Source organism: Poeciliopsis prolifica, unplaced genomic scaffold, assembly GCF_027474105.1.
Source record: "Poeciliopsis prolifica strain line A6 unplaced genomic scaffold, Auburn_PproV2 SCAFFOLD005, whole genome shotgun sequence".
In the NCBI taxonomy this organism is placed as follows: Eukaryota; Metazoa; Chordata; class Actinopteri; order Cyprinodontiformes; family Poeciliidae; genus Poeciliopsis; species Poeciliopsis prolifica.
In genome coordinates this window covers 15882501-15893180 of record NW_026562380.1, presented here as the reverse complement: position 1 = coordinate 15893180, position 10680 = coordinate 15882501, and the positions used below count along the sequence as shown (strand labels likewise).

The window sequence follows — 10680 nt, the reverse complement described above, 5'->3', positions numbered from 1 at the left end:
TAACGACGAGGCTATTATCTGGTAAACAATCGATGAGAGCGCATTATTCTCCTTTTCAGCCTCCGTGGTGTGTTCAGGCTGCTGGTTTTTAGCAGCTGCCAACAATTATGGCACGTTGTTCTTTAATGTCTTTTTTAGCACAAAAAATAGAAAGGAGCTGGTGTGTTTATCTTTGCCTGAATTTGTCAGTGGTGATATGACTATGGTATCTGGTGGCACTTTTTTTTTTTTTTTTTTGACTGAGTGGTGACTTCAATGAGTAAATGAAAAAAAAAAAAAAACTATTGCATGGTATTCAGAACTTGGGGTGAAGTTTCAGGTTTTTTGCCAGTAATTCTTAATTATGTTTTGACATAGAGTGGTTTTGAAAAGTAACCTGAAGCATTTTGATTTAAACGTTTTTGGGATTTTCACAATAACCCCAAGAACAATAGCAGGGTTTTGGTTGAACAACAGGCATGTTTCAGAGTGGCACAGTCAAAGTCCATCCATTCAGACGTAGCATTTGTTATTTTCCAAAAATGACAAATGCAAAGATTTCGTTCACAATGCATCTCCTCATAATTATGTGCAAAGTTGCGTTAACTCAACTACAATCCACTGAAACTTGTAGTTTAGTTTTGAGAAATTGCGAGAAAAAAGTTCCTGTGCTTCCTAAATGCTTCAGGAACCAAATGCAAATTCTGCAACCCATTTTTTCAAAAATGGGTTGCCTCAGCTGCAGCTCAGGAAGAGCGATTTTATTTCCTGACTCTTGCCAAGACTTGAATGCCCCACTTTCCCCGGCGTACAGAGCCACTTGTTATTGACCTAACGCAGCTATTGGAAATTTCTGAGCTGACACGAGTTCTGGGAGCCTCAGTGCTTTTAGCGCTCTTCCCTGTTCCACTTTTTCCCCCCACCTCTTGTTCCTCCTTGTTCCTTTTGCTCTGTCTGAGTTGACATATTTAGCTATCAAACTCCTGAATTTATCTGAGATGATACCATCTCACTCACCATTTACCCACCCGTCCAACTTACTGAAAAACTTCATTCCTGACACACTGATTCTCATGTGAAAGCTTTGGACGTGTTACGTGATGAGATCATCGTCAGGATCAGTGTTGGCAAACACAACAAAAGCCTGATGGGAAGAAGCTCTCTTTCTATGTGTGTGTGCGTGGGGTGTGGGTGTGTGTGTGTGTGTGTGCACTTGATGGCTTCATTCCCATATCAGCAGTGTTCTCTCTTTGGATGAGTCAGGAATCTAAGATTGGCCACCATCCTCTCTCATCTCTCTCTATCGTCCCACACACAACAAATCAAACAATCTTACACACACACACACACACAGAGAGAGAGAGAGAGAGAGAGAGAGAGAGAGAAGGTGGGTTCTGGGGTGAAGTGGTGCTCAAGATGACTGAACCTGGGGTCAGGTTGAAGTGAGAGACAAGGCACAGACGAGTCATGCTTCATTTTGGACGTGACGCGTTTCATTTGGTTGTTTCTGCTGAGATTTCAAAACCCCTTAGTATTGTCTCTAAACTTTTTTAGAGACCATGCTCCATTTTCCAAAAGCTGACTCCCATCCGCTGTCTTGAAGCACGAAGCAGGAAAGAAAGCAACACACGGCGGCCGAGGAGCGCCAGAATGAGCCGAGCTCCTCAGTGAGAACCCGGGGGAAGAGATTTGGCGTTACACCCGGCTGTCTACCTGACTGTTTGACTGAGGGGAAGTGGGGCTTTCATTGCGACGCCGAGCCAGGTTTCTACTCCTCCTCTTTTCCTCGGTGGTGACTAGAAGGGTGTGTGTGTGTGTGTGTGTGTGTGTTTGTGTGTGTGTGTGTGTGTGTGTGTGTGTGTGTGTGTGTGTGTGTGTGTGTGTGTGTGTGTGTGTGTGTGTGTGTGTGTGGGCCTGCCTGCGTGCACTAGTGTGTGTGTTTTCCTTGCTTGCTTGGTCTCAGAGGCATCATGGTGAGGAAGAGATAGGCTGACAACCAAAATGTCTCTGCAGTATAGATGTCTGTGCAAACACAAAGCGAAACAGAGAGGATGGGTGATGCAGAGGAGAGAGGCAACGGGGGGAATGTAACAATAAAACTGAATTTTGCTGAATTTCTTCTTGCCTTTGGGGGGGAGGGGAATAAAAACCCTTCACCTCTGTTATTCCCTCTTCTTGTTATGATCATTTTCTTTTAATCCTGCTGCATGAATGTCAGTCACTATGTCAGACTATCATTTCTTCACTGTTTCTCCTTATTCTTTCAATCATTTCCACCCTACATCTCTATTCAGTTATCTTTTCTCTCAGCTGCTTCCTCTTTGATATGAACTGTCGTTTTGTTTCTTGGTAAAAGTTGCTCTTTGGGGTGCCGCAAATTTGCAATCACTCCAAAAAAAAAAAAGACTCGTCCTCCATCATGGAAAACGTATGAGGGAGAGCAGGACTGCTTTTTAAACCTCAACACGCCTCCATGGTCCACATTCCGACAGCAAGTGAGAGTATGTGTGCCTCTGTTTGCCATATAAGGCAGCAATTTGTTGTTGTTTTTTTTTGTTTTTGTTTTGTTTTTTAATAAAACTACTAATTTGGCTACACAGCACTTTGACCTGCAAAATACCCACAGATTAAACAACAAAATAAAAGAAAATGACTCAATGTGTTTTATTTGCAACTTTTTTTATGCATCAAAAATATTTCGTTACATCACAGTAAACTGTTAGGCGAGCATGTGAAACAGAGCAGCGCATTTTCAACAAAGCACAAGTCAGGAAATACAAAACCCCAAAATGTATAAGTTCAAACTTTTAGGCTCCCGTTTTGCCAGAAAGAGGCTCGTTAGAAAGTTAGAAAGTTTCACACGGTGAAAATGCAGAAAATGTAAAGAAATAAAATCAAATTGTGTGAGAAGATTCTGAATGTAAAGTGGCATTGGCTGTAGAAAAGACTAAAATGTTTCCAACGTCAACCTCATAAAAGCATTAAAAAAAATTCCACACTCGTACACTTGTGAAGAAAACTCAATGTTTATAAACTGAAATTGACATAAAGTCGGTTCGGAGCAGGTTCGGTTCATCTCTAACAAATACATGCTTGGAAATGGGAGGAAAGTATTTACAAAGGAGACGTCAGGTTTCAATTCCAGCTCAACAGACATAAAGCTCCAAAAAACTATATATGTCTTTGCAAAGTATCTCGTCCATAAAAATAGAGTGAAGCTTTAATAATTATTTCACCTGGTTTCCTAAAAAAAAAAAAAAAAAAGAAATCCATATTACACAGACCTTCCACATACATTCTCATTTCATTAGAGAGAGAGGGAGAGAGAAAATACTATAAATTGGGTCAAAAGCTTGAAGATTAATACAGTGGCAATTAAATTGGTTGATAACACCTGACCTCCAAGCAGTTATCCATAATGAGATAATAGTAATCTCTGCTCCAAAAAGGGGGGAAGAGGGGAGAAGACTCTCCATAAGTCTGTTTCCTTTCAGACACTTACATTAATGTCACAGCTAAAATATGATTTGTTCTGTGGATTAATCAAGAAACCTAATTCTTAATGCTTAGAAACTTGGGAGTGGGTGAGAGGTTTTAATATCAGTTGTGTGCATAGAATTGGATAATTTTTCATTTGAATAAAAGAGCAGAGGCAAAAAAAAAAATTAGAAATATCAAGGTTTACATTAATTGTTTTAATGTACTCATATTAATATTTTTTTCTTTACTTTTTGGGATTTTGTTCTTTTTCTTTCTTTTTTTTTTCAGAAACCTTTTTGAGGACATAAACAGTCTGCAGACTTTTCAAGTCCAAACAGAGACAGGTTTCTCATGGAGCAGAGCGGGGTGGGTGTGTGGGTGTGACGTGGTGATGTCGGTGGGTTTTTCCTGCCGGGGGAAGATTTAATAAACGCATAAAAACAAACAGAGTGCGCACAGTGACGGGGTGAGGACGGTGGCACTCTGGACACATCCTTCTCTAGGAAGGATGTTGAGTTTGGGAGAGAGAAAAAAACTGAAATAACAAAAAAAAAAAGCTACGGATGACTGTCTTTAGCCCCGCCGTGAACCCCCGACCTCACCTTCCGACTACTTCCCATTACTTCTGCACGAGATTCTGGGCCGCATTCCGCAGCGCGCGCTCGCGCGCGCACGCGCGGATTCGAAGGAGGCCGCGCGGGAGCAGAGAAGGGCGCGCGGCGCGGAGGGGTCAGTTCAACAGGGTCCTTCACAAAGAGACGCGGACGGTCTGTGCGGCCGCGGTCAAATGGAAACGCCGAAGCCGAGCCGCTGGTTCCTAAAGCCTGGACAAAAACAGCCGAGTTTACCGGGACAAAACTGGAAAAGTGACGTTTTATTTTTTTATTTTTTTTTTTTTTGCTGTCGGTGGCGGAATAAGGAAGACAAGCGAAAACAGAAGAGGAAAAACATCACTGTTAATTTGAGAAAAGTTGGGGAAAAAAGTTTATTTTCTGTTTCAAGCGAGAGAAGGAGAGAGAGAGAGAGAGAAAAAGAGAGAGAGAAAGAGAAAGAGAGAGAGAAAGACGTCAAAAAGAAATAAGTAATTATGTGTATCAATTATCCCTTTTTTAATTAGGCTTATTATACATACAACATAAATTTAAAAAAAACACTCAGATGTGTAATTTAAATAATACATCGATATAGTCATATCAAAATAAACACACCCGTTCGGTGAAAGCATAACTTTGATGTTTGTGTTATATAGTGACAATCAAAACGAGCTCTGGGTTTTAAGTTCTGTGTCTAAAGCTGGCTGAGCCAAGCTGATCCGCCCAAACCAACTTTAGCCAACTTTAAACGTCTTTTTCTGTTTCAACTTTTCAATCAACATTCAGACTTTTCGATAATAATAATAATAATAATAATAATAATAATAATAATAATAATAATAATAACAATTATTATTATTATTATTATTTATTTATTTTTAAATCACATTAAGGGAAATAATTGTGATTGTGACGTCGAACCTTTAGAAAGTTGAACTTTGTCAAACCTTTTGCTGCCACCCTCGTGACGCCACCAGTTAATTGAGTTAATTATGCCGAGAGCAGTGACACATTCGGGATGATGTCATGATAATAAAATGTGTAAAATTTGAATTTTTGTGCGGCACAAAAACAAAAAACAAACAAAAAACACTGCTTGAATTTTATGTAGGCCTACTTATTAAACTCATAGACGTTTTATTTTTTTTATTTTATTTTACTGTAGGTGCTGAATTTCACTATGACGTCACAGACCTTCGATCTCGTCACTTACTCAAAATTTTATATTTTTCAGTTGCCATGAATTTTATTGTATTTCACGTATTTATACCGACGACTGCTGTTAATCGACAGAAACAAGCGGGGCTCCGTCTCTTTGTTTTAACGCTTTGCGATAACACCGAGGTGAAAGGTCACCGCGGCTTCAGGAGTGACGGGAAGTTGTCCCGTGAGAGCAGAGGACGGAGGGCCGGGCCACAAGCCACAGCTGCCGCATGAATGTTTGATAAGCTGGCCGGGATAATGGCCCCTCCAGTCGGCCGAGCGTCAACATCTCCATCGCGCTCTGACATCTGCCATCTTACGGCTAATAATCCGAGCCGCTGAATAATGAATGACCAGGCGATGACCAAGCTGAGGAGGGATGTGGGTCAGATTGTTTGAGGACTTTATGTGGCCTGAGAATCACTTGTTTCTCATTTATGGTGTTTGCGTGTTTAACACGGAAATTGCGGGGGGGGGGGGGGGGGGGGGGGTGCATACATGTGGTGAGCTTGACAAAAAAAACCATCTTGATACCCGATTGACCAGTCAGCAAGGACCCAAATCAAGTCTAGCTAATAATAATAATAATAATAATAATAATAATAAATAATAATAATAATAATAATAATAATAAAGAGTCCAATGGCTCATCCTTCCCTCTTGTCTCTGCACTCCATCCTTCTCGGTTCTCCCAGATATCAGTTATTGATCCAATATACCGGCCATAATCAGTCGTCTACGGTTCCCAGTTACGGGACGCACAACACCTCTGATTGGCTGCTGAGTCCAAAACACGCACCTGTGACCCCACGATGTCAAGGATGCATTCTTAATCTGTTGCCTATAGCAACCAGGCGAATGCTTGATTAATCGCTGAAACGGTGACGTTAACTCTTGGTCAGCGAGTTATTTTATTTGTGCGCAATAAACATGCGCGGTCCACTACTTTTCTGCAATAGTACACGTCAGAGTCGACGTACGTCATTAGACTGGAAAATACAATTCCCTAAAACCGCAAACATCAGGTTCTTGTCATGTACGTAAACGATTGTATTGTTATCGAATCAAAGCGCTCCGATTCTGATCTCGATGTTTTTACAGATTCGGTTCGTTTCTGCTGAAAGATTCCAGATGATTCGTTTTCAGTCAACATCGAGTTCCAAAACTTAAATTGCTGCAACTAAAATTTCAGTTTCCATCTTGAAGCAGTTTATGTATGCATAAACCACGAAGAAACAACTGGCATAACGTTTTAGAAAATATTTACTGAACTGTATCAGTAACATTTCATTCTTTAAATGCGCACTCAAAAAAAGTTTTTTTGTTCTTCTTTTCCACCATGGAGGACCAATAGGAATAAGAAACGCGCTAACTGGTTAACTAGCCCAGTAACTAATCTACATGCTGACTGATGAGCTTAAATCATTTCCGCTCAGAAATCCCCCAAAGAGAATATATGCAAAGTGCTCCATCAATTGTACTTATTCAATTCTAATATTTTGTCTTATCAGCGTGGAATAGTTCATGTGTAAGTGTTTCATTATATTAATATGGCTTATACTGAAATTACCCTTGTGTCCAGGAAGGAGAGCGAAATGTTACTCAAATTTTGCAAATTTAATGGTGGAATTTTGTCAGTGATCAGATGTGACTTAAACACAAACGAACAAATAAAACATAAAACGTGCTTTTGATATACTCACACTGCCACTGCTGGCGAGGACAAACCTGTGAACAAACCCACTTTCCTACCATCCTCCTCACTTTCCCCTGCCTGCTCTGAGCAAGAATTGTTCTCCCTGAACAATGATCACCGCCGCGCATGCCAACAATCCCATGCACACTGAGCGGATATGACATGGCCCACCTCTTTTACACTTCATGCCCGCCTCGAACTTGACTCGGGGGTAAACGGGCAATCGAGTGGAGTAATGTCAAAAGCTGCAGTCAAGGAGGAGAAGGAGAGAAATGCAGAGACATACAGAGAGAGAGACAGAGAGAAGAAGAACTTGCTGGTCATGTAAAAATAAACAATCAAAATGTGAGAACAGCATTTGGATCACTGCGACAAATACATACAGAGTAGAAGGGACACTTCAGCTGTGGATCACTCATGTTGGTTGATTGGAGACTTTTAATGGGAGTCCTTGCGCTTCGGGAGGCGTAACTTCTGCATGCCGGGAGAGGAATAAATGAGTGTGACAAGCAGCTAGTGTGGGTTTTAAACTGGAACCGGGTGACAGTTTACATCATGGGAAAATCTAATAGAATTTATCAAATCAGAGACAGGAAGAAACATTCACACCTCAGTGGGTTATAATGCCTACAGCCCATTTTTATACCAATACAAACTCTAAAGTTTGTAATGCTAATAAGAACAGCCTTTGCACTGATATAAGTGATTATTGCTTATTGGTGCTAGAGGTGTTAGCAAAAAAACAACAACAGTGGTATAACAATGCATTAACTCCAAAAATAACGACATGTTTATAGGAAATAAAATTAGAAACTTTCTTCAAGAAAAGTACCACAAATCTGAAAGCGTTCGACTAAATTGTTTTTACTTTAGGATGACCTGTTTCTGTCTTGACTGACATTATAGTTTGTTTGGTTTAATAAAGTACATAACTCGTATACTTTAAACATTTCTTTTGTAGGATATTACATTTTAGCCACATAAGTTTTAACTTAAGCTGGTTTGCAGTGTTTGAATTCTTACAACAGTTTATGCCGGAAAGAAATCTTACCCAAACTTTTGGATTAGATTTATCTGAATGCGTTGTTGATATTTGCTCTGTACACTAAATGCTAAGACTCCCATGTCCAGATGGGGTTTATTATTAGTGAATATTCAGACTGAGTAAAAGTTAAGAGCCTCCATAAAACATCTGGTTTAGAGAGTCTTTGTATAGGAGCAAGAATTGAAGTTCATATCCAGTTTCAGCTGGATTAGTGACAGAGCTAATGTTAAAGACAAGCATGCTAGCATGCTGAGCTTCTTAGCCCTGAGGCAAAACTCAGGATTAAAAGGTCAATTTCTTTTTCTATATATTCTATTTTTATTTTGTTCCTTTTTAACAAACAATCAAACAAACAAAAACAAAACAGGTGATCAAAAGAATATTAATAATCAGATTTTAATTTATATATATATATATATATAATATATATATATATATATATATATATATATATATATATATATATATATATATATATATATATATATATATATATATATATATATATATTTTTTTTTTTTTTTTAAGTCCTGCACATTTCATGTAAATAATTCATTTGCTTTATCATTTACCTTTACCTAAAAAGTGTTTTTTTGTATATAATTTGACAGATGAAAATTTCATTTAATTTTTATGCATTTTATTTTGTTATAAGTCATTCAAAGTTTGTGCGTTTCACAGCTGAAACAACCTAAACGCATTGTTTAAAACCTCAGTGCTTTAAAATAATAATAATAATAATTAAAATCACTTTTGTGTCCTGTATCAAGAATCAATAGCTAATAATATTACTTTTAGATAAGCTCCCCTTACTGCTTTCAAACTAGCATTAGCACTGATGAGTAATAAGCTCAAACTGGGTTCAAACTTAAGCACATAAACTTCTTCAGTCAAATGTTTCCATGTAGTTCTCATTTTTTACTAAGTTAATATAGTCATATAAGAGTATAAATTTACAGACTGAATCAATTCCTTAAACTGTATTCCAGCCATCTGATTGACAAAAAACAAAACAAAAATAATAATAATTTTCTGAGTAATAGTTCATCTCGTCCTACATTCCTTTTTTGTAGTGTATGTCCTTTCAAAACCCAGTAGACTAGCTCTCTGTTGTCCTGCGTTTACAGTCCCACGATGCTCCGCGCCACATCTTCACCTGCTGCTAAGTCAGCAGCTGTTTTACTGGTGAAAGGTTGTCACGCAGAGCTGCGTTGAAAACGGGACTCCTTGGCCGCAAAGTTGCCTCTCTCCGTACAGTGTGCGAGAAACTGTCTGTGGCTCCCGCATCCCACACATTAGTGAGCTCTGGGGTTGGACGTGTCAGCCGCGGTAATTGCATCTTGTCAGCTCCTGTGACACCGGGCTAAAGGGCCATCTCCACAGTTCCCATCTAACATGCTGGAGTCCCGGCCGTGTTAATCATCCAGGACAGACGAATGCAAAACAGAAGATCCCTGGCTGGTCATTGTGTTGGCCTCATTCATGCCTGACAGCACCTTATTTAGGGACTGGAAGGATAAATTGACTGACTCTTCTTTTTTTTTTTTAATCTGTGAGACAGTTATTGGGGAAAGTTAAGGTGTGCATCATGTGCAAAGCTTGGGGCAACTCATCTGATACGCGCCGGTTCTATTTATTTCTCCCTGTTCATGAATCGACCCATCTACCTGGAAGAGCGAACACCCGGCCTCCTGCGGCGCTGCCCCTCTCTGTCACATTGCTGCACCAGGCGGCTGATGCTAAAAAAAAGACACTAAAAAATGCATTCTATAAAAAAATAAATAATAATAATAAAACTTATCAGCAGCCCAGGAGAGATTGCAAACACATCAAGTGCAGAGATCTGCAAGTATTTCATAGCAGTTGGTCAGCTGCTGGTTGCTGGTGGTTGTATTTGCTTGGGAAAGGGTAAATCTCATTATGGTGTGCAAACATGTTGGGTAACACCTCTTCACTCTGAAGGGCTCGGCTTGAACAGGCGAAAGGAAAACGTTTCTTCACGACGTCTCATATTTAGAGAGGTCAAAGTATGTGTTTGGGACTCTGCGCTGAAAAACCAGAATTTCCTAGTAAATTAAATTATCCATGAAAAATTATTTAGATTTGAAGCAACCATTTTGGTTTGTAATCCTAGTATCTTCTGGTGGGTAAATCCTAATAACTTTGGACACAATAAATATGTGCATCGCAGTTTAGCTGAAGGCATTGGTTCAGTCAGTCGTGGTGTGTTCTTGTCCTTTGTGTGTGGAATTGCTGTGGAAAATATTACATCAGCACAGTTAAAAGATCTAATTAGATTTGTGTTGGAGCAGTACATTAAGTTTGTAAACAGCTTTAAAAAGTTAGCTCACTCTATGTGACAGTGTTGGTATGGTCCCCTTACCATAACACTGTGGGCTTTCTAGAAAACAATGAAGTTCTCACAGTGGTTGACGGCTAATGGCTAGCCAGCTAGGCAACTTTAGATGTCGTCAGCTTAGAACAACTCAAAATAAAAAAAATACTCTTATCCATAGGGAATAGTGCTGTGTCAGCACAAAACAGCTAAATACAATTTGTCAAGCCAAAGAGAGTTCTTGTTTCTTATGTAAAGTTAAGAGGGTAGATAAGCCGTTAACCGGTGATGCTTGCTGGTGTTCACCACATTCAAGTATTCAAATCATTTTCCAAGAAGATGCCGCCGC

General features: G+C 39.5%; 1 long non-coding RNA gene across 1 annotated transcript in view; it reads right to left on the bottom strand.

Annotated features, from left to right (window-relative positions):
• Positions 1-2619: 2619 nt before the first annotated feature.
• LOC129359911 (uncharacterized) overlaps positions 2620-10680 on the bottom strand; it is an 11451-nt gene continuing 3390 nt past the window's right edge. The window contains exons 4-5 of the long non-coding RNA XR_008605967.1: positions 7335-7425; positions 2620-7196 (exon numbers count right to left, since the gene is read on the bottom strand). This is a non-coding gene — a long non-coding RNA (uncharacterized LOC129359911). The remainder of the gene's footprint in view (positions 7197-7334; positions 7426-10680) is intronic.